The sequence below is a fragment of the Castor canadensis genome, chromosome 3, assembly GCF_047511655.1.
Source record: "Castor canadensis chromosome 3, mCasCan1.hap1v2, whole genome shotgun sequence".
Taxonomy (NCBI): domain Eukaryota; kingdom Metazoa; phylum Chordata; class Mammalia; order Rodentia; family Castoridae; genus Castor; species Castor canadensis.
Genome location: NC_133388.1, coordinates 66,626,242 through 66,651,583, shown reverse-complemented (window position 1 = coordinate 66,651,583; position 25,342 = coordinate 66,626,242). Strand labels below are relative to the sequence as shown.

At 36.5% G+C, this 25,342-nt stretch overlaps 1 long non-coding RNA gene across 1 annotated transcript in view; it reads right to left on the bottom strand.

Annotated features, from left to right (window-relative positions):
* Nucleotides 1–25,342, bottom strand: part of LOC141421592 (uncharacterized) — a 106,433-nt gene that overhangs the window by 3,756 nt on the left and 77,335 nt on the right. The window lies entirely within an intron of this gene.

Genomic DNA, 25,342 nt, shown 5'->3' with positions numbered 1-25,342 from the left:
TACTTTTAAGTTTTAATACTTGCTACTACAGGACTGAGCACCTTGCATTATGAAATCACTTTATAGCACTTTAACAGAATTATTTACCTTTAGAATAGTATTAGCAACATATCTGGAAGCTGACTAGTTATCTTATTTACAACTGCCATTTGAAACATATTTTTCCTTAGATAGAATTTTTAGGGCATCAATTTAATTCTGGGAACATGAATTGTAAACTCTCTGAGGACAGCAATTACTAAATTCCTGATGCACCAGTAGTAGTACCTGTAATATACATCCATAATTACAGAGAACAGACTGTACATTTTCATGATCTAAATTGAGACTATGATATTATTTATTTATGTACATCTACCTTGCCCAATAAAGGGTTTAAGGAGGTTTTTAAAAAGTACAAGATAAAGTGAGCAAAACAGAAATGAGATAAAGGAAAACCGTGGGTAGGAAAGTACATTGGTGCCGAGAGTAGGGTTAATATAAAAGAAATATGTGCCAAGACTTCACATATTCTTGCAGAATTTTAAATCTGGGTAACATATGTGTTTCTGACCCATGTAACTAACGGAAACTCAAAGGGAAAAATCATGCTCTATTATAAACTTCGGTGTCCATATGGTAAAATGAAACAGTTACCTAGAAACCACACAAGCATATTGACAAAGAATGAGCGATATTTACCATATGGTCTTCAGAAAAAGGACAGTATGGTGATAAATTTGTAAGTAAAAGATCAACTATCTCAACTAAGACTGAGTGAGTGAGGAGGACTGCTTAATTATTTAAAATGCAAAATGTCTTTTTCATCTAAAAAGAGAAGAAACAGGCAGCTCAGGTAATTGCAAAATAATGGTCTTAATTCTTAATAATTAAAATCAAAATGACAAAGTCATCATTTGTTACTTTCTCCAAATACCCTTTATATAATTGATTTATAAAACAAAACAATCACAAGGTAATAATAGGTAGTAGCCAACATGGCTTTGAAAGAAATCATGTGAAGAATTTTATATTTCTCTGTGAAAACAATGAGCAAAAAACTAATAAATGGAAAAAAGAGACCTAGTGAAACTATTCCAGGAATGGGGGCAGAAGGGATGGGGGAGAATAATGGAAGTGGTGAATTCAACTATGATCTATTGTAAGAACTTTGTAAATGTCACATTGTGCCCCCAGTATGACAATAATTTTTTGAAAAGTTAAAAAAAAAACCTGATGCCCATATGGTTCCCAAATACCCTGTTAAACACAGAACATAATAAGTCAACCAATAAATGTAATCATTTGCACAGATCTTTGTAATTACAACAGGCTTTTATATTTAATACTTCATTCAGTATTCTTATGACATAGTTGTACAAAGTAGAAAATTAAAGTAAAATGACTATTCCAACCTAAAAGTTGATCACAAATTCAACCTTCATTCTGACTCCAAAGTCTGTATTTACCACATTCCCTCTGACTCATAAATTAGCCACATACTACACATAATAATGATATCACATTCAAATTATAGAAGAGTAATCTTAGTTGTGACATTTTCTATAGATTTACAAGATGTTGCAAAACAGCAGAGAAAGAATAGTCAAGACATTCTTCCTGTTTTTAAAGTTATCTCTGATACATTCATAGAAATCATGATGACTGGTTCGGGTCAGGGTTTGGGGAAAGATTGGGTGACGTGTACACAGGACTTTTCTATACTATTTCTCACAAATGCATGTGCATTTGCAATTGCTTCAAAATAAAAAAGTTTTAAAACAGTATATTTCCCATTATACTTGACAATGATTTTTTCAGGACATTATGGAAAGGGAAATTGAGGAAAAAAAAGTGCAGATTAGAGTAAGTATGAACAAATTTTCTGCACTTAAATAATAAATCCAGAGAAAATGCACTTGAATTTAAGAATAACATATAAGAAAACACTTTCTAAAAATCATCTTATTATGAGACTACATATTGCAAGTGTTACCAATACTACAACCAGGTTCTTCTGGTTGGAAGGCATGAGCTTAGCAAGTGGCTTCTTTTGTTGCTTTAGAGTTCTACAAGGTGACTGGGGTCATAGGGGAAAACAAACTGGTATTTGAATGCTGGTTCTACCTTTTTCTTGAGATGGAGCTGGACCAAATCACATCTTTGGTCCTCTGTTTTCCCCACTTACAAATAATGACAAAGGGGATACTGCTCTTTGTAAACTGAAAATTGCTAGAGAAGTGCTAGTTATTATTACTATCTGCTAGTTGAGAATGTTCAAGACACTTGCTGGATTTCTTTGAACATATCAGTGATAACTTTAAAAACCAAGTATGGGTCAACTATGTAAAAGATAAAACAAGATTTGATGCTGGAAATGACTATAGACGGGCACAGATTTTGTGAATCATTCCTTGGGTAATGTGCCAAATAGTAATTAAAAAACATGAATTTGGGAGAAAAAAAAAAACAAGATATGAGAGGACTAAAAACCAACTTTCCCAAACAGGAAATAAGTCCATATCTTACTTCTAATCTACCAGAATACTTGATATTGCACTACTGAAAATTCAATTCCCTCTAACATACTGTCTGCACTCTGGGGTGATTTTATTTATCACCCCAGTAATTAATGCCTGCACAGAACCAGTAATTAACAAGTACTGGATATCCAGTGGTTTATATCTCTAGAAATCTCAAATTTAAATTCCAACAGAACTGCAAAGGACAATATGTTTTGTGAACCACTAGCTCTTTAAAAGGTTACCTAACCTATTGTAGTAGACACAGCAGGGTGGTGCCCAGCTCACCACTTCACAGAGGCACACATTCCCACAGTCACAAGAGTACTGAGTGTTAGCAGTCCATGGTTTTCAGCTAAGTTCTTCCTGAACCTGACCTCAGCTAAAGTGAACCCAAAAACATGCCTCCTCCCCAACAGTATAAAGACTCAGCTTAGCCACTTATCTTGGGCCAATCTAAAAGGCTGTTCCTGCTCCAAAGCAATCTGTGGTATGACCTAAGATCTCTGTTGTAAATGTGTTGGTGTTCACCTTCTCCTTCCCCAAGTCTTGTCTCTTCAGTTTCCCATAGGTGTTGATCACTGTTCAGTAAACTCCTGTAAGTAAAATGTCCATCTCTGGGTCAGTTTCCTGAGAAATCTCAATTGTGTTATGTACTTTTGTAAATAAAGTTAACTCTACCACTTCCATTTTCAAGTTGTTGGAGATGGTGCAAAAGGGCACACAACCATTTTTGTGCGTTCTCTGAAGGATAAAACCATACTGGAAAACCAAGCAGCTTTGTGTGACCTTAGAATCCTTATGTTAGGAAGATGGGGTAATTATAATGGTTTTTTGACAAAGCTTACCTTTCATTAAATCTTCCCAGCTTTTCCTCTCATGATTCTTGTATACTTGCTAAGAAGACATCCAAGTTCTAAATTTTCTTAAGGTATTTTATGGACAATGTAAAAATGCAAGTGCTGATCAAAAAAAAAAACAGGTTTATGGTATTTTTTCACACTATCTCTTTGGGCCACTGGAGTGAAATGGTGAATCTGCCACATACATATTTAGACTATGTATCTTTATACATTGAATAAATGTTAATATTGGTGGAAGCAGGTGATTTTTATTGCATTCTAAAGAGAACGATTGATTTGAAGAAACAGTTTACAAAATGCTATTTATTTCATTTATCTTAATCTATCCTAGCATATACATAAATTATACTTCTTTAATTATAATAAAGAAGCATCAACGTAAGCTAAACAGCACAACTTGGGAAATGTGATGTCATGGAACTAATGGTCAAGGAACTTCACTGTTAATGTGTCAGTGACATGCTTATCATCCCAACAACATATGAAGCAAAATAAGAGGGTCATGGTTCAAGACAGCCTGGTCATAACAGTAAGATCCTATTTGAAAAATAATGAAAGTAAAAAGGGTTGGGAAAATGGCTCAAGTGGCAGGGTGCCTGCCTGGTACTGAGTTCAAACTCCAGTACCACCAAAAGAATGAAATGAAAATTAAAAAATAAAAGCAGCATATTTAGGATTCTCTACGTTTAGTTAATGCAATGAACAAACATCATGTGAGCTCACTTTTTGTATTAAAACTCTGTCAATCCTAAGAATAATACAAAAAATAGAAAATGCATTTACTTTTACTTTCAATGCATTCTGCTTTGCCTGTCCATCTGTTCAACCAAATTTCAATCAAGGAGCAATTCTAAACCAGAAGGGAAAATGAGCAAGCCAAGCTTAGTGGGTTCTCTATCTTTCATGATTTTTAATATTTATAATGAGAACCAAATCATTGACTCTGGAACTTCACTCTCTAAAATTTAAGTCTGTGGCTTAGACATGACTTCAATTTCCTTAGAAGACAAAAATCAGGTAAGAAAACATATTTTTAACTTCACAGCCCCGACTGAATATTTTTAGGAGAATCAAATGTAGGTTTCAACAGGGCAACTCAATGGTCTTCATGGTAAAAGAAATGTCAAGTTCTTTTTAATAGCACAGTACATTAAAAAATAGAAATTGTTCCTCTGCTTAATCACTGGCATATACAAACACTTTTATTATACTTAAACATTACCTTTTCTATTTCAGTGCACAAATAAAATGCCAAGGGAAGAAATATCTTTAATGTATACCATCATGAACAAAATGAAGAAAGATTTTAATTCCCATAAAACATGAATAAATTTTAATTTAACTGAACAAGGTTGCTGAAATTTAGCCTAATATTTAATACAGAAATATGACCAGATGAGATAATATGGATGGGAATGCTTGGTAAACCCAAAGAATTAGCAAAAGTATATGATTGTTAACTAATTAGCTATGACAAATTTATATGGCACCAAATAAAAGACTTTCAGCTCCGACTAGCAGTGCAAAAACTGTCACATAAAATCCTCCATACCTAAGTCTGAGAATGATTGATGCTGACAAGTTCAGGTCCTTTCTGGATATTCCTCAAGAGTGACATATTTTCAAAACAAATAGGAACCAATCAACTTTGCAGATGACAAAAAACATACACTATGCTATTAATTGCTGACATTTATATAGAGGTGACACCAGATATCACTTATCATAGCAATTACTAGTAGCAATTTGCATATCCAGAGACCATAATGAAGTTTCAGTAAGTTCAATTTTTTTAAATTTATTATCAACCCTCATGTTAATGTCTCTTTTATTAACATAAAGTATAGTATAGGACTTATCAACAATTTTATTGAGAAGTTGGTAAGATTAGTACCAGGTCCCTCCTGGCCATCCTGAATAATGAACAAATATATCTTAGTGGGACACCAGTTTTACCTGGCCAGTTTTTCAGAAATCACCTGTTCTATAGTTTACCTATAATTTGCCAACTCATATACCAAGCAAACAGGGAGGCCCACATATTTATATTAAGATAAAATCTCACTGTAAAAATTATCTAAGTGTTGTTTCCATGTCTTTGAGTTAATTGCAATGAATTACATACAACAAATAGTTTGTGGTCTTCTCAGTCCCCATTATCTGAAACACAATATCGCCACTTTGTTGTTTTGTAGGGAAACACAGTGACACTTCTGGCAGAAAAATCTGCAGAGCAGGAATGCAGAGCCAGACAGCCACTCCGGCCCCTGCAAGGTGAAGCTCCATTGCTTAATCTTGAAAGAAGCAGCTCTTTCATTCCACAGTGAGCCCAAAACTGTGAGCAGATTTCCTGCTCAATATTCTGGAGAAACAGCCTGACGGGGCTGGACGTCCTACCCAAGAAAATTCTACGCTGTAAGGAGGAGCAAGGAGACACCAACAGAGGTCTTCAGGAGAGAGGCTCATGAGAATTAGAAGTTGGGGTGGTCCTTCCTGCATCCCAGAGCCCACAAGTGTCTACAGAGGGATGGGCAGCTTTTGATGTCTGCTAGGCTCAGAGGGCACACCACCATCCCGTGCCTGAACGAGAGAGAGAGCATCCAGAACCTCGTTCCCCACCGTCCCTCACACACTCCACAGCTACCAAATGGAAATTGAAAAGGAAACCATTGCCAGTCCTCAATAGCCTTAGGTCCTTCCCAGGGAAGTATTTGAAATTAAGTCACACTAAGAATTTTGATCATACTGGACATTAGACATTCTATTTTCTATGTAACTTTAGTACTTCTATTATCTAGAAAACATCAGAAAAGTCCTGGGACCTGCCCAGATTTCATCCAGGGTGATGAAATTATACCCAATGAATATATTTTTAAGGAGCATGAAGAATATCAAAACTAACTTGTGTTTACTCAGATTATATATTACAATGAAATCCACTTAAAATAGAGAACACCTACAATTGTATGACCTTTGTATGTTTAAATTTTATGAAACTTCTCTTAGCTACACCAAAATTGTGGCCTTTTGTAAGAGAGATCAAAAATTTCAAAGTTACTTGAGCATATAATTGACCAAGCCAGGTTAAGAACCAAGAAGGAAATCAATGTTTACATGAGGGCAATTTTCAGACAAATTCAGAGTTTAAAGTTGATATTTTTGGAAAAGAAAAATAGAATTTATAACACCAAAAAAACATATAAACTATGAACATAGAAAAACTTCCTAAGAAACATCAAGTGATTGTTTCAAACTATCAAAATCATGGCCTAAATGATTGAGAATGGAAAAAAAATCCATTGTAAGCTTGTTGATAATTCCAACCTTTTTTCTTGCAGTGCTGGGGACCGAACCTAGGGCCTTACACATACCAGACAGCACTCTACTTCTGCTACACCCCCACTCCAGATAGTTCTAATTTTTTAAACCTGCAAAATTTATTTCTTCTTAAATCTATGGTATCCGTTAAAGAGTAATTTTAGTAAAAATGCTAAAACTCTGTGAAACTTTGTATCTACATTTTTCAAACACTCTTTCTATTTAGACTTTATGTAAAATAAACTTTTGGAGAGAAATTTGGAATTTTCCAAAAGTAACCCCTTCCTCACATGACACGGCATTGACCGACCATTGGTAGAAGGAAGAGTGGGTGATTAGCATGGGGAAAAGAAGAAAATCAGAGAGAAACTGAAAACAGCAGCATAGACTATTTTCAAAGCAACCTTGGTACTCTATAAATTATTCATCTTTTAATTGTGATGAGGTATAAATTTACCACTTTAAGTGTACATTCAGGGTGACATTCAGTTCATTCACATTGCTATGCAACTGCCATCGCAACGGAACAATTCCCAATTTCTAAAACTGAAACTCTGTACACCTTCTCATTCCTTCGTCTTCCTAGGCCCTGGTGTCACCATTCTATTTTCTGTGTGTATGGATTTTACAACTTCAAATATCGCAAAAGATATTTGTCCTTTTGTATCTGACTTATTTCACTTAGCATAAGGGCATCGAGTTTTATCCATGTTACAATTCCTGTTAGAATTCCCTTCCTTTCAGGGCTAAATAATATTCCACTGTATGTGTACACCACATCCATTCACAATCAACATTTAGAATTCCACTTTTTAGTTACTATAAATAAAGCTACCATGAATATGAATGTACATCCATCTGAGAACAGGCTTTCAATTATTTAGGATATATACTGAAAGTAGATTGCTGGATCATATAATAGTTCTACCTTTTAATTTTATGGGAAATTGCCATCTACACTGTTCCCATTAGTTTACATGCTCACTGGCACCCGTTTTGTTTCGTTATACTAGACATCTTCATGAGTGTGAAGTAGTGTCTCACTGTGGTTTTGATTTACTGTTTTTCTAGTGATTACTGATGTTAAGCATCTTTTCATGAACCTATTGTTCATTTGTATATCTTCTACGAAAAAAATCCCATTCAAGTTCATAAAGCAAATGATATCGTAAGAATGCATGTGTGTGTGTGTGTGTGAAAGAGAGAGAGAGAGAGACAGAGAGAGAGAAAAGAAACATTTTTGGTGTTCTTACCAAGCATCTTATCTATCCAGCAGTGTAAAACAGTTCAAAGTTCAAATTCCTTTTTAGAGTGTTGCGGGAGGCAGGTAGCAGCATGTGTCAGGCCTGACAAAGGAAGAGATACCAACCTAGCTACTTTAAAATCGTGATAAGCTCTGTGCTAGGGAGGCTGCGCCCACACAGACAGGGGAAGAAGGCACTCCTCACGTCAGATGATACAAAGCTGCACAGTCCAGAACACTAGCCACCAACCTCATGTGACTTCTGAGCACTTAGAATGTGACTAATCCTGACCCAGGTGTTCTGTAAGTATAAAACATCAGATTTTCAAAGAGTTTGGATTTTTAAAATAATAGAAAATATCTCCATAACTTTTAAATTGATTATATGTTGAAATGATAATATTCCTGGATACATTGAGTTCAATAAAATAAATAATTAAGTTTAATTGCATCTGTTTTCTTTTTACTGTGTCTATTAGAAGATTCTAATGACATTGGTAGGTCTGACTTATGGCTCTCATTATATTTCTAGTGGTCTGTGCTAATCTAAATAACCATGATAGAGCACACAGCCCTTATGAATATGAATTCACAAGTCACTTACAATTAGGACATCTCCCACATAACTCAAATTATTTTTTTTATTGTTTTATTATTCATATGTGCATACAAGGCTTGGGTCATTTCTCCCCCCTGCCCCCACCCCCTCCCTTACCACCCACTCCGCCCCCTCCCTCTCCCCCCCCACACCCTCAATACCCAGCAGAAACTATTTTGCCCTTATCTCTAATTTTGTTGAAGAGAGAGTATAAGCAATAATAGGAAGGAACAAGGGTTTTTGCTAGTTGAGATAAGGATAGCTATACAGGGAGTTGACTCAAATTAATTTCCTTTGCGTGTGTTTTACCTTCTAGGTTAATTCTTCTTGAACTAACCTTTTCTCTAGTTCCCCTTCTCCTATTGGCCTCAGTTGCTTCAAATTATTTTTCAAAAGCAAATTCTTTCATCATTATCATATTACAATAAACCACCAAAAATTTCTACATGATTACTTGGGTTCTTTAGCTTCTTAGTTTAAACATTGACTCCTGCATATGAGTTTGTTTTATATGGATTTCTTTTCCTGTTCAGAACTAAATTTCTGGAAATTCTTTTGAGTATGAAGTCCAAGTGAAGAATTAATAATTTTAAAAGATATGTATAACACAGATAATTGATAAAGACATAGTGTTCAAAACAGCTAAAGAACTTCTACCAACAAATAAGAAAACAAGGAAAAGTACAACTAACAGAGAAGAGGAAACTAAATGACTAATAAACTTATAATAGAGGAAATGTACAGCAAAAAATCAACAGGAGATCTAATAAGGTGGCTCATGCCTGTCATCCCAACAGCTACACAGGAGGTTGAGATTAGGAGGATCACAGTCTGAGGCTAGCCCAGGCATAAAAGCAAGATTCTACTTGAAAAATAACTAAAGTTATTATTGAGGTGTGGCTCAAGTGGTAGAATGGCTGCTTAGCAAGCACAAAGCCCTGAGTTCAAATCCCAGTGTTTAAAAATAAGAACAGGATACCATCTCAGACCTACAAGACTGACAAAAATGTTCATGTCAGGATTCTCCCGCTTCAAGACCATTGCATTTACTATTTCCTCTGTAGAGAAAATAACCTCAAATGTGCACATGGCTTGCACCCCATTTCATTCAGGTGTCAGCTCAAATGTCTCTTCATCTAGGATGGTTTATCTAACCTGTGAAGGCCCATTCCCCTCATCCCATGTCTATGGCTTACTGTCTCACATTCACTTTATGGTCCCCATGATATCTATCATCCCGTGTAAGGTATCTATCTCTCTTCCACTAGAACAGAGGCTTCAAAAAAAAAATAACTTTTTTTGCTACACCACCAGGCCTAACACATTGGATTCCCATATTAGCTACTCAGTAAACAGTTACTAAGAGAATATATGTTAGCCACATCTTGGCAAAGATGGGGAAAACTGGAACTCCTTATCTCCCCAGCACTGTTGGCAAGAGTTTAAGTTGACATTACTTCTTTCAAATGAACATGACCAGTGTCCCCTGAAGTTGGTGTATATGCCGTAGAACACAGCAACTATACTTTAAGGAATACATTCCAAAGAACTCTAGCATAAGTAATAGAAGAGAAGATTATACTATGATATTATGCATTGTCTATAATAACAAAAATCTAGGAAACTATCAATAAGAAAATGTACAAACTGTGGTGTATTCATGCAATGGAGTATTTTGCAAAATTTACAATAAATTGAAGCCACATGCAGTAGCATACACAAAACTCAAAAACATAAGGATGATCTGTATAATATGATGTTATTAATGCAAAGCTTTACAACACATGCATGCACAAATAGTACCTATTCTAAATCAAAATACATAAAAACATGGACAAATGATGCACTGTGACCTCAGGCTGGGGAAGGGGATAAGAGTATTTATTCTTTTAAGTACAATTAAAATAATCCAAAACAAATCAATTATGGTATGAAATCTTGTGATAAAATATGTGTTATATTATTTTCTGCATTGCTTGAAATATTTTATAATTTTATTAACATAAAATCAGACAAATCTGTAAGTCTCTTTCCTCTTGTCTCTGTGAAAGCAAGTTATTGGTAAAAAAAATAATAATAATAATTACAAGCTACTATTCCAATCAGAGAATGGTAATAAATTTTTTTCAGCCTATTGCCTGAGAAATGCTATAAAATCTCCTAACCCAATATTAATCACATTTGTCTTCAAGATGTATTTTGCACATAGCAATCAACTTTTGATTTGAACAAATTTCTCCAAATTTTGTTCTAATTCAGACTATCTACTTGAGAAGATCCAAGATGGTGACTAGGGTATGGAAGCAGATAGCTTGAACTCCAGGACGCCAAAACCTTCCTGAGATGTTGGAGCCACACTTGGCAGAAATAAAGCACCAACCAGAATCAAACTTTTGACACCCTGAATCCCTAGCCCATGGAAAACATCCTTACAACATGTTACACTGAGAAAACTTGAGGGCCGCCACTGCCACCTCAGCTGCCACCACTGGCTCCAAACATGCCTGCAGGACATGCGACAGACCAAAAAGGTGAGTGCCACACATCGTTCAGAATTCCCCCAGCTACCAATGGGATAAGCTAGTACAACCTCTGGGCAGACTGACCCCCCGCAAAAAAAACCTAAATAACAAACAGTGAACTGTAATCTAGCACAACAGCAGAGGGGGCAGGAACACTGAAAGTGCACAAGAGAAAGAGGGAGGGCCAAGGAGCTAACTTCAGCATGAACTATCAGTAAACAAACACTGGAAAGGCAGAGAGTGGGCAGGTGATAAGCCACTCTTTGAAGCAGAACTCATAGCGGTTCACAGAAATCATCTCCTAAGCCAGTGAGCAGCACCCAAAGTCAAACTGCTCCACAAAATTGAAAAACAAACAGCAAACTGTCATAACACACTGACAGCAGTGGGGGCTGACGGAACACTGAACCTGCCCCAGAGAAAGGGAGCGGGACAAATAAATAAGCCCCCAGTGCAAAATCCCAGTAAACAAGCACAGTGAAAAGCCACCTCCAAGTGGGGCAACTAGTGGACTACAGAGAAGATCTCCTGAACCTGAGGGCAGCATTTAAACTTAAACTGTCAGAATTTGCTGGGGGAGGAGCTAACCAAGCAACTGCAGCTGAAGGGTAACACAGTGGTCAGCTGAGGAAATCGATATCTCTGGCCACCCTGCATGATCTGGCAAAGTTACCTCACCTCACAACTTCAATTTAACTGGTAAACAGAACAAAACACTACTCACAAGCCAATCACCTGGTGAGACTACATCACAGCTCCTGATTATATGCCAGTACCAGGACTGGATGTTGGAGGAGTAACTCCAGAACTTAAACTAAGGCTGAAATTCTATTGTTCCTGAACCTGGAGTTTTCCTTTCTTATATCTGTTTGTTTGTTTTGGGGGGTTTTTTTGTTTGTTCTTTTGTTTGTTTGATTTGTTATGGTGGGTTTTATATTTTTATTTCTATTCCTATTATCCTTTTTTTTTCCTTTCTATACTATCAACTTTACCATCATCATCTCCTCTTCCCTACTCTCACCGCCTTCACTCTCCCTCATTCTCCTGTAGTAAAATCCATTGCTCCCCTCCCCAACAACTCATTCTGCCCCTTCTCACTCACTCTTTCCCTCAGCCCTCACCTTCCCCTCACATTCTCCCCCAACCTGACACCAGACTACCCCTCCTTCCTACACACTCACCACCTGCTGACCAATCTACTATAACAACTTTACGCAACCCCAAACCCCTGGAATCCCTAGCACAAGCACCCACCACTACAATAACAGAAATACACCCAAACACACACAAGGACCACAAAAACCAGAAGCCCCCACACTGCTTCCTCCACTCACCCACCCCAGTTCCCACTTCCACTTTTAGTGCCACCCTATCCAACTCCCAAAATTTCTATAGCTAGCCTTACAAACATCAACCCTCAACTCCCACTGCTTATAGATATGACCACAAAAGAGTCTTCTATATAACATTTAAACTACTGGTCAGGTATTAGACCTGTGAATTAAATATTACTAAATTACACCCAGGCCAGGGACATAAATAGCATACCAACCTAGCTAACAACCTAGACAGCCACAACACAAAAATTAAATCAAGGGAAAGAAAATAGGTGACTAAAAGCACCAACTAACCTATCAAGAACATAGTTGCACAGCACCAAATGGAGCGATGGGAAGAAGAAAAAGGGATGGAAACCACTCTCCTCCCAAAAATAATTTAATACAAGATTCAGAGGGAAATGAAGAAAACATATGCCCAATTCCAGACTCCAACAAAACAAAGACAAAAGATACCAAGGAACCCAGCAATGCCCAAAAAACATCCTCAAAGAAGAAATCCTGCAAGTAATCACTGAGAATTTCATGGAGATGATACTAGACATGGTTAACCAAAATGGACAAGATGCACTCAACAAATTTTAAGATGCCAAAAATAAAGAATACAAGAAGACACAGAAACAAATAAATGAACTCATAGGAGCCCTAAATAAACACCAAAGTGAAACATAGAACACTATAAATAGAGAGATAAATGAATTAAAAATAAAAATAGTAAATATTAAAGAGGAAGTGACCCATTATATGGAAAACCTCAGAAAAAAGAATCAAACAGAAACACAAAATACAGTGGAAGACTTCTCCAGCAGACTAGAACAAGTGGAAGACATAATCTCAGAACTTGAAGATATAATAGAAATTAAAGGAAAAACTGAAGAACTGTTAGTCAAAAAACTCAAGACCTGCAAAAGGAATATACAAGAACTAAGTGACTCCACCAAAAGATCAAACCTGAGAATCATGGGCATTGAAGAAGGAGAAGAGGTCTAAGCAAAAGGGATTTGTAATATATTCAATAAAATAATAACAGAAAATTTCCCAAATCTAGAGAAAGTTATGCCCGTTCAGGTACAGGAAGACTCCAGGACTCAAGTCTATCTGGTCAAACAGACTTGACCAAAATAGAACTTCCCCATGACATATTATCATTAAAACAACAAGCACAAAGAATAGAGAAAGAATATTTAAGGCTGTAAGGGAGAAAAACAAATAACATATAAAGGCATATCCATCAAAATCACAGCAGATTTCTCAACAGAAACCTTAAAAGCAAGAAGGGCATGGAGTGAGGTATTCTGGGCATGAAATGAAAATAATTTCAGCCCTAGATACTCTACCCAGCAAAACTATCATGCAAAATTGACAGAACAATAAAAATCTTCCACAATGAACAGTAACTAAGACAATATATGACCATTAAGCCATCACTAAAGAAGATTCTACAAGGAATTCTGCTACAGAAGATGAAAGCAAACAAACAACGAAAGGACAGGAAGTATTAAACCACAGGAGAAGAAAAGACAAGTAATCAAAGAGTAGATTCATTGGCCTGCACACACATCAAATCCTTAAATAACAAAACCACTAAATGGAAAGAATCACCACATACCTATCAATATTAACACTAAGTGTCAATGGACTCAACTCCCACAAAAAAGGCACTGTTTGGCAACCTGGATTAAAAAGGAAGATCCAACAATCTGCTATTTATAGGAGACACATCTCATTCACAGAAACAAACACTGGCTAAGGGTGAAAGACTGGAAGAAGATTTACCAAGCCAATGGCCCCCAAAAACAGGGAGGAGTAGCAATACTTATCTCAGACAAAGTAGTCTTCAAACTTACAATGATCAAATGAGATAAAGAAGAACACTCCATACTAATAAAAGGGTAAATACAACAAAAGGAAATAACAATTATCAATTTACATGCATCCAATGTCAGTGCACCCAATTTAATCAAACATACTTTAAAGGACTTAAAAGCACATATAGACTCCAATTCAGTGGTACGAGAGACTTTAAAAACCCCTCTATCACCAATAGATAGGTCATCTAAACAAAAAATCAATAAAGAAATTCTAGAACTAAATCCCACCATAGATCAAATGGACCTAGCTGATGTCTACAGAATATTTCATTCAACATCCGCACAATATACATTCTTCTCAGCAGCCCATGGAATTTTCTCCAAAATTTATCATATCTTAGGACATAAAGCAAGCCTCAGCAAATATAAGGAAATAGAAACAATCCCCTGTGTTCTATCTGATTACAATGCATTAAAACAAGAACTCAACAACAAAAACAACAGCAGAAAATATGCAAACAATTGGAAGCTGAACAACACATTGCTCAATGATCAGTGGGTCATAGATGAAATAAAGAAGAAATTAAAAGGTTCCTGGAAGTTAAGGAAAATGAAAACACGACCTACCAGACCCTATGGGACATAGCAAAAGCAGTCATAAGAGGAAAGTTTATAGCCATGAGTGCATATATATTCAAAGGACAGAAAGATCTCAAATCAATGACCTAACACTACATCTCAAACTCCTAGAAAAACAAGAAAAAGCAAAACCCAAAACAAGAAGAAGGAGAGAAATAATAATAAATAAGGGCCAAAATTAGTGAAAAACACATTTAAAAAACCATATAAAGAATCAATGAAACAAAAAGCTGGTTTTTCAAAAAATAAACAAGATTGACAGACCCCTGGCAAAACTGACTAAAATAAGGAGAGAAAAAAACCCAAATAAGTAAAATCAGAAACACAAAAGGGGAGATAAAAACAAACACCATGGAAATCCAGGGAATCATCAGAGACTACTTTGAGAACCAATATTCCAATAAATTGAAAAATCTTAAAGAAGTACACAAATTTCTAGATACTTAAGACCATCCAAAACTGAACCTAGAGAATATTAACAACCTTAACAGATCTATAACACAAAATGAAATTGAAGCAGCAATAGTCTCCCAAGAAAGAAAAGTCCAGGACCTGATGGATTATCAGCTGAATTCTACCAGACTGTTAAAGAAGTACTAATACCAACTCTCCTTAAATTATTCCATAAAATAGAAAAGGAAGGAATACTGCCTACTCATTCTATGAAGCCAGTATTACAATCATCCCCAAACCAGACAAAGACACACCAAAAAGGAAAACTATAGGCCAATCTCCTTAATGAACATCAATGCAAAAATCCTCAAAAAAAATAATGGCAAAACCAAATCCAACAAAATATCAGAAAGATCATTCACCACAACCAAGTCAGCTTCATCCCAGGGATGCAGGGGGGTTCAACATACACAAATCTATAAATGTAATTCGGCAGATAAATAGAAGCAAAGATAAAAGCCACTTGATCATCAATAGATGCAGAAAAAGCCTTTGATAAGATTCAACACAACTTCATGATAAAAGTTCTAAGAAAACTATGAATAGAAGGAATGTACCTCAACATTATAAAGGCTATATATGACAAACCTATAGCCAACATAATACTTAATGGAGAAAAACTGAAATCATTTCCCCTAAAATCTGGAATGAGACAAGGGTGCTCAGTCTCCCCACTCCTATTCAACATAGTCCTTGAATTCCTAGCCAGAGCAACAAGGCAAGAAGAAGAAATAAAAGAAATACAAATAGGTAAATAAACTGTCAAAGTATCCCTATTTGCAGATGACATGATCGTATAGCTCAAGACTGAAAAAACTCTACCCCAAAACTCCTACATACTATAAACAGCTTCAGCAACATGGCAGGATACAAAATCAACTTACAAAAATCATTATCTTTTCTATACACCAATAATGAACAAATTAAGAAAAAATAAATGAAAAAAAATTTCATTTACAATAGCCTCAAAAAAAAAAAATCAAATTCCTAGGAGTAAACTTAATGAAGGATGTGAATGACCTCTACAAGAATAATTACAAACCTCTGAAGAAAAAGATTGAGGAAGACTACAGAAGGTGGAAGGATCACCCGTGCTTATGGATTGATAGAATCAACATAGTAAAAATGGCTATACAACCAAAAGCAATCTACATAGTTAATGCAATTCCCATCAAAATCCCTATGACATTAATAATAGATTTTGAAAAATCTACCCTAAAGTTCATTTGGAAACACAAGAGACTGAAAATAGCCAAGGCAATGCTCAGCAAAAAGAGCAATGCTGAAGGTATCACAATACCCAACTTCAAACTATATTACAAAGCAATAACAATAAAAACAGCATGGTACTGGCACAAAAACAGACATGAAGACCAATGGAACAGAATAGAGGACCCATATATGAATCCAAATAGCTATGCCCACCTTATCTTTGACAAAGGTGCCAAAAACATATGATAGATAAAGATAGCCTCTTCAACAAATGTTGCTGGGGAAAGTGATTATCTGCCTGCAGAAAACTGAAACTAGATCCATGTTTATCACCCTGTACTAGTATCAACTCAAATGGACCAAGGACCTAATATCAGACCCAAAATTCTGAAGTTAGTACAGAAAAGAGCAGGGAATACTCTGGAAGTAATAGGTATAGGCAAGGACTTCCTCAACAGAACCCCAGCAGCTCAGCAACTAAGAGAAATGATGGACAAATGGGACTACATGAAATTAAAAAGCATCTATACAACAAAAGAAATGGTCTCTAAACTAAAGAGACCACAGAGTGGGAGAAAATATTTGCCAGCTATACATCAGACAAAGGACTGATAACCAGAATATATAGGGAACTTAAAAAACTAAATTCTCCCAAAACTAATGAACCAATAAAGAAATGGGCAACTGAACTAAATAGAACTTTTTCAAAAGAAGAAGTCCAAATGGCCAAAAAACACATGAAAAAAATGCTCACCATCTCTAGCCATAAAGGGAATGCAAATCAAAATTACACTAAGATTCCACCTCACCCCTGTTAGAATAGCTATCATCAAAACACCACCAACAACAAATGTTGGTGAGGATGTGGGGAAAAGGAACCCTCATACACCGCTTGTGGGAATGTAAGCTAGTGCAACCACTCTGGAAAACATATGGAGGCTTCTTAAAAAACTAAACATAGATCTGCTATATTATCCAGCAATCCCACTCCTAGGGATATACCCACAGGAATGCAACTCAGGTTATTTCAAAGGCACCTGCACACCCATGTTTATTGCAGCACTATTCACAATAGCCAAGTTATGGAAATAGCCAAGATGCCCAACTACTAATGAATGGATTAAGAAAATGTGGTATCTATACACAATGGAGTTTTTTACTCAACTACAAAGAAGAATTAAATTTTGTCATGTTCTGGAGAACATCATCTTAAGCGAAGTTAGCCAGGCTCAGAAAGTCAAAAGTCATATGTTCTCCCTCATATGCGGACTTTAGATCTAAAACAAATGCAGTAATATTATTGGACATGGGTCACATGCTAAGGGGAGAATCCATACAGGAAGGATAGGGAAAGGTAGGAAACCCAAAACTTGAAAGTGTGTGATGTGCCCACTGTAGAGGAGCTATATAGTAGTCTTAAAACAACAGAGGTCACTATGGGAAAGTGATTGGAAAGTAGTGAAGAGGTCTGGTAGAGATGAACCAATTCAGGTTGTGATACATATGTGCATGGAAGCAACACTAGGAATCTCTCTGTATAGCTATCTTAATCTCAACTAGCAAAAACACCATGTCTTTCTTATTATTGCTTATGTCTTCTCTTCAACAAAATTGGAGAACAGGGCAGAACAGGTACTGCCTGGAAGCAAAGAGGGTCAGGGGAAAGAGGGAGAGAGCAGGGGACAGGAGGGAGAAATGTCCCAAACAATGTATGCACATATGAATAAATTTTTTAAAAAGAGACTGAGACTCAAGCTGGCTTAGATCTGCAGGGAATATAAATGATGCAATTAATTGCCTAGAATTTACAAGCTGTTGTTTGCACAGAGCTGTATGAGAAAGGGTTTGGGAATGATACACTGAATACTGTAGGCCTGGGGATTTCATCATCAGTTATACTAAATGTACGAAAGCCAGCTCTGAGTCAAAAATTAAGCCCTGCCTATTCCCCACAAAAAAGAATATCTACTTCCATCAGAACATTTTCTTTCACTGATTTCTGCAAAAATAAGATCTTTCTAGAAGTTCTACTGAAAACAAATGTAGTCCTCAAGTCATCCTCCCTGATCCCAGATTTCTAAGTAAAACGTGATTTTGGAATGGTTCTGTATATAATTAGAGAACTAGGTATTCATTGACAAAGCCTCCCTTTTTCACATACATACAATAATTATATAAACAGTGAGACTTTTTTAAGCTATAAGAAGTAGGGCATTTGGGGCCGTAAAGAAAATGTGAATCAAAACCACATTAAGATTTCACCTCACTCCTGTTAGAGTAGCTATCATCAAGAACACCAACAACAACAAATGTTGGCAAGGATGTGGGGGGAAAAAAGAATCCTCATACACTGCTGGAAGGAATATAAGCTAGTTCAACCACTATGAAAAACAATATGGAGGCTTCTTAAAAAACTAAAAATAGATCTGCCATACAATCCAGCAAGACCATTCCCAGGAATATTCCCAAAGGAATATGAGTCATATTTCAACAAACGCTCCTGCACACCCATGTTTATTGCAGCTCTATTCACAATAGCTAAGCTATGGAAACAGCCAAGATGCCCAACTACTGACAAATGGATTAAGAAAATGTGGTATTTATACACAATGGAATTTTACTCAGCCACAAAGAAGAATGAAATTTTGTCTTTCACAGATAAATGGATGGAACTGGAGAACATCATCTTAAGTGAACTTAGGCAGGTTCAGAAAGCCAAAGACTGCATGTTTTCTTTCATATGTGGAATATAGGCCTAATACAAACACAAGTAATATTACAAAAAACAGGTCATGCTAAGGGGAGGTCACTATCAACAGAGGGAGGATAAAAGAAGGAAGTTAAGAAGGTGAATAAGGTTGATATATATACAATATACAAGAATGAATATAGAATTTTTTAAACCTGTTGAAATCACCATAAGAAGGGGACTAAAGTAGAAAGGAGGAAAATAGAGAGGATGAACCAATTCAGGTTATAATACATATATATTATAAACATGGAAATGTCACAATCAAACTCCCTGTACAGCCACCATGGGACTAGGGAGGAATGAAGAGGACTGGTAGAGATGAACCAATTGGGGTTGTAATACATATATGCATGGAAACAATATAAGAAAACTCTGTACAGCTATTTTTATCTCAAGCTAGCAAAAACGTCATGTTTCTCTTTTTATATTTTATGTTTTTTCTTCTACAAAATCAGAGAACAGGAGGGCAGAACAGGTTCTGCAGGGGGAGTCTGGCACCAGCGGGGTGGGAGGTGGCAGGGAAGGGATAGGGGGATGAATACAGTGCAGATAATATACACATGTATGTAAATATAAAAATGATATCTGTTCAAACTGCTCCAGGAATCAGGGAAGGAGGAATGAAGGAGAGAAGTGGAGGGGGTGAATTTGAGTATGATACATGTGATACATTTTGGGAACCTTTGTAAATGCTACAACATACCCCCACCCAGCATAACAATAAAAAAAAAAGAAGGCATTCTAAAAGCTTTAAAAGTAACAATAAATGTTCATGTATGCCAGTACTAACGGACACCACACCTCTTTGTCTTGTGTTGCAACACCACCTTTCATTAAAAAATCTGTCAGTCGCTCACACCTATAATCCTAGATACTTGGGAGGCTAAGATAGGGAGAATCACAGTTCAAAGCCTACCTGGATAAAAAAGTTTGAGAGACCCCCGTCTCAACCAATAGCTGGGTGCAGTGGCACACACCTGTCATCCTAACTACAGCATGAAGCATAAAATAGAGGATCACAGTCCAGCATGGCCTGGGCAAAATGTGCAATCCTATCCCCAAAATAACCAGAGCAAACAGGGCTGGAAGTGTGGCTCAAAATGTCACATGCTGATCTATCAAGTGTGAAGCTCTGAGTTCAAACCCCAGTACCGTAAAAAAGGAAAAGAAAGAAATTGAAATGCTTTAGATATTTACACTTCACTGCTCTGGTGCACACCAGTTTTGCAGGCTTTCATGTTTCCTACTCAGTCAGCTGTTCAACCAGTCTCTACATCCCTCTCCTCCACCATCCCCTCCTTAAGCCTACTTTAAATTCAGTGTATATGAGCCTGTCATACCACGACAGAGAAGTGTCTTTCCTCATGAAGAACTTTCTGAACCCAAGGCATTGTTCATAAGTTCCAAAATGGTTGAATTGTGAACATGTTTCATTATGTGCACTTTTATGAATATAAATTTTTATTAGGATATATTCATGGTATGGGGGGGATTCATAGTGACAATTCTGATTAGACATATTGTACATTATTTACATTGCCTCCATCATCTCTCCCCCTCAGCCCCCTCCCCACCTCACTAAAAGCAATTGCAAGAGGTTATTTAGCTCTGTTTCATATAGGTATTTGAAGTTCATCAACCATATACCCCATCACTTCATCTCCTTCCTTCACCCTCCCCTCCTCCCATTAGTCTCCCCCCTGCACACACTGTGCCTATTTTTCAGTCTTGATTTTCATTATTAATATTTAAGTTGACTTGCAAAGGGATGTCTCAATGTATGCCCTCTGTGGGTGTGCTTTACTTTGGTCTATTAAATCCCTTCGAATACTCACCCTTACCCCTTTACCTCCTTCCTCCTGTATTTTCAACAGTTTTGAATACACATCTTTACATCCTCTACCTTTACATTGTATGGTATGTAGTATTACTGATGCTCTGTCATTCTCTCTTCCTTTCTCTCTTTCTCTGAGCTCCATAGAGTAGTTCCACTGTAACACACATGTTCTACATCTGAGTTTGTATATGATTATGCTTGTTTTTGCATATATGTTTATCTTTGAATCTATCTTCCATGTGTGAGAGAAAGCATGTGTCTTTTGTGTTTCTGATCCTAGCTAACTTCACTTCATATGATGTCTTCCACTTGCATCCACTTGCCTTCAAAATCCATGTCATTATTCCTTGTGGCTGAGTAATACTCCATTGTGTATATGTATCACAATTTCATGATCCATTCAGCACTTGTAAGGCATATGGGTTGTTTCCAGAGCTGGGCTATTGTGAATACTGCTGCAGTCAACATCAGTGTACAGGTGTCTCTTCTGTATCCTATCTTAACATTCTTTGGGGTAGATGTCCAGGAGCAGTATCACTGGATCATATGGCAGTTCTATCTCTTGTTTTCTGAGGAACTCCATACTGCTTTCCATAGTAGTTGTATTAATTTGCATTCCCACCAGCATTGTATAAGGGTTCCTGTTTTGCCATATCCTCCCCAGCATTTGTTGTTGTTATTACCCTTGATTATGGCCATTCTAACTGGGGTGAAATATAAGTGTTGTTTTGATTTGCATCTCTTTTATAGCCAGGGAAGTTGAACACTTCTTCATGTATTTACTGGCCATTTGTACCTCTTCCTCTGAGAATTCCCTGTTTAATTCATGTGCCCATTTCTTCATTGGGGTGTTGATTCTTTGGGGACTGAGTTTTTTGAGTTCCCTATAGATTCTGGATATTAGTCCCTTATCGGATGAGAAGCTGGCAAAGATTTTCTCCCATTCTGTAGGCTGTCTCTTGAGTCTGGTGGCTGTTTCCTTTCTTGTGCAGAAGCTCTTTAGTTTGAGGCAGTCCCATTTGTTCATTATTTCTCTTAGATGCTGAGCCTTCTGAGTTCTGTTTAGGAAGTAGTTTCTTATACCTATCTGTTCCAGTGTATTTCCTACTTCTTGGAGTTGTTTCAGGATTTTGGGCCTTACATCAAGGTCTTTGATCCACTTTGAGTCAATTTTGGTTCAGGGTAAAAGACAGAGACCTAGTTTCAGTTTTCTACATGTGGATATCCAGTTTTCCCAGCAGCATTTGTTGAAGAGGCTGTCTTTTCTCCATCATGTGTTTTGGGCTCCTTTGTTGGATATTAGTTGGCTGCAGATGTGTGCGTTTAAGTATCTGCATTTTAAAACTTATCCTGTGGAAGATTATATGATTAACTGTTGATTTAACCATAGTGTCAGGTACATTGCCATCCTGAAGTTCTTCTAGAGTCTTCTGGACCACCAGATCTTAATATAAAGTACATTTCTGAATTTGTGAACAGATCTAAAAGAAAAATAATTTGTCTTAAAACTCTTGCTGTCCCATAAATCAGCAAAGAATAAATGCATAGCCCTTTCACCTGAGAGGCTGACTCTCCAATATTTAGGAAAAGGTGAGCTTCTTCAATTATTCAGAGAATTTCTCTTTAAAATGTGATTGCTATATTTGAAAAAAATTATTTTGTCTAGGTACTCTGATTGCAGGATTTTGTGTAAACAGATTGTCTTTTAGCTTGTGAATTACCCAGGCTGCTTTTTAAATTCTGGCCTGTAGATCGTACATGATCAGCATGTAGTACTGCACTGGGAAGAAATAAGTCATCATGAATATTCATTGAACCCCAAGTACTGTACCAGACTGACAGGGATAAGGGGAATGAGAAATGCTCCATCAAGATGGAATGAAAGTTCTTTCTGTGGTTTATGAAAAACAGAAATATTGAATCTGATGCATTATAAGATTTTGCCTTTTATGTAAAATCATGAGTATCTTTCTTTACCTCTATAACATTCCAATTTGATTTTTCCTTTAATAATTACAATTTGTAATGCTAATGATCAGCTATGGATGCTCAATTTATAAAGGAGAATTGAAAATATGTAAGTTAATAAATCTACTTTAGGCTTCACTATAGAAATAAATGCTACCTGAATGCATGTGCAATACTTCTCTGTACAGTCTTTCATTTGATTATGCATTTTAATAAATGTCCTTAAGGACATTAGTCCTTAGTCAATGTCCTTAAGGTCAATGTCCTTAAGGTGTTTTCATCATATCTATGGAAATGAGACTATTAGGACCTATCTCTATTTTGTTTTACACTTACTGAGCACTTATTTTGTGCCATTCTATATATTCCTCAGCTTGCAAATATTCTCCTTTAAAATACAGTGTCATTGTAAAGGAGATACATTCAGATCTCTGTCTTACAGACAAAGAAAGTGTGGCACACCTGGTGAGTGACAGACACTGGATGTGAGCAAGTCAGACTCCAAATCCTGAACTCAAAAAGGACACTGCTCTACAGAATGCATGCATTAGGGCATTTACCATGCCATTTTATCAACAGCAGTGCTCCCCTGGGCTCAGAGCCCACCCTCCACACTGCAGTCACACAATTCCCTCACTGCTATTTAGAACAAAGTGGAATTATTGGCTAAGTTACTATTTATAGATCATCCCCCATGAACAGATCATAACTGACCTGTTGCAAAAGGAATTATTGCAAAAATAATTCGTTTTGTGCACCACTGGGAAGTAAGTGGTTAAAATGTCATAGGATGAGGTACACCAGGGAAAAATGAAGATGAGCTCTACCCATTATTATTCTAGAAAAAAATAAACTGGAAGGGGAAAAGAATTATTTATGATCTGCATCTGAGCAAGTTAGCAAAAGCCGCCACGACACAAGTGCATGGATGAGGAAAACATCTATTTCAAAAATGTTTTCCTAATGAAATGTTTAAGACAGGAAATGAACAATGTTAGATAAATAAGAACAGGATTTCAAAATAGAAAAAAAATTATCTGATTGCCTAAACTGAACATAATGCTGAATCTCTTCTTATCCAAACATGTCTTTCATTTATCTTACTTACCTACCACCCATGAAAAACAATGAAAGTTCAGCCACAAAATCAACTTAGAAAGAATTACCTGACCTAACTCATAAATTGATTTGATAGCAAAGTACTCTCCAGTAAAGACATTTATATGTTATCTGGAAGAACTTTCCACTCTTCATTTTATATTTTACTACCAATTGATTTATTATAGAGAATAGATTCAATCTTTCCTCTTACTCTCAGCAAGATGTGTCAGAAGTATTATTTTTTAAAAAGAAAAGATAGACCTTATTTGGTATGATCAAGTAGAAGATCAGCTTCTCTGATTTCATCTGTGTCTGCCAGGCTGCAGCATTCATCTTCTGAACACACTTCTTTCTTTCTTTAGGGCCTGTTTCTGCCACCTCTAAGGTCTCTGCTTCATAGTCCTGCTCTAGAAACCAACTCTTGATTCTGCTCTTATATACATGTGGTTTAGGTGTTCATTGTCTAACTCTCAAAGTAAAATACCAGTGCCTTTGGGGAAGAAACTTTCTTTCCTATTTATTTATGGTTTTACAGAATCTAGAACAAAATTAATACTTTAAAAAAAACTGTTGAATGAGTATTGTAAGAGCTCCAAATGACACAGTTGGAGAACAAGATTTTAAGTCATCAAAGGTCTGTGACAACACATAAACAAGGATGCTGTTTCAAGACAGAGTTTGAATGAAGGGTTTTTTCCACTTCCTCTAGTGCAATATGATTCATATATTTCCTGACACTTCTAGAAAAATTTAAACATTAAGTCAGTTACCTAGAAGGAAAACTTGTTTTGAGATTGCTAGTAATTTGGGTTCAAGGTTTAATGGGCCACTAGTTCAAATACTAAAGAACAGGAAATAAAACAATTGAATACGAGGAAAGAGAAAAAATAAGAAAATATCTCTTGAAGAAAGAAGGAATTCCCCTAGACTAAAAGGAACAAATGGGAGAGAGGATCCAAGATGGCAGTCAGGGCAAGGAATCAGAAATCCTAAGCTCCATGACTCCAGAAACTACCTTGAGACATTGGAGCTACACTTGGGTAATTCTGATTGCTTCTAGCCAAAATAATAAACACCACCCCATTAGGTGCACATAAAATTCAAAGACTGACCCTGAAATCAGCCTTTAATTGCTCCTAACAGCCATGAAAATTCCATGCAGCACAGCCAGCAAGATGTGTCCAGCC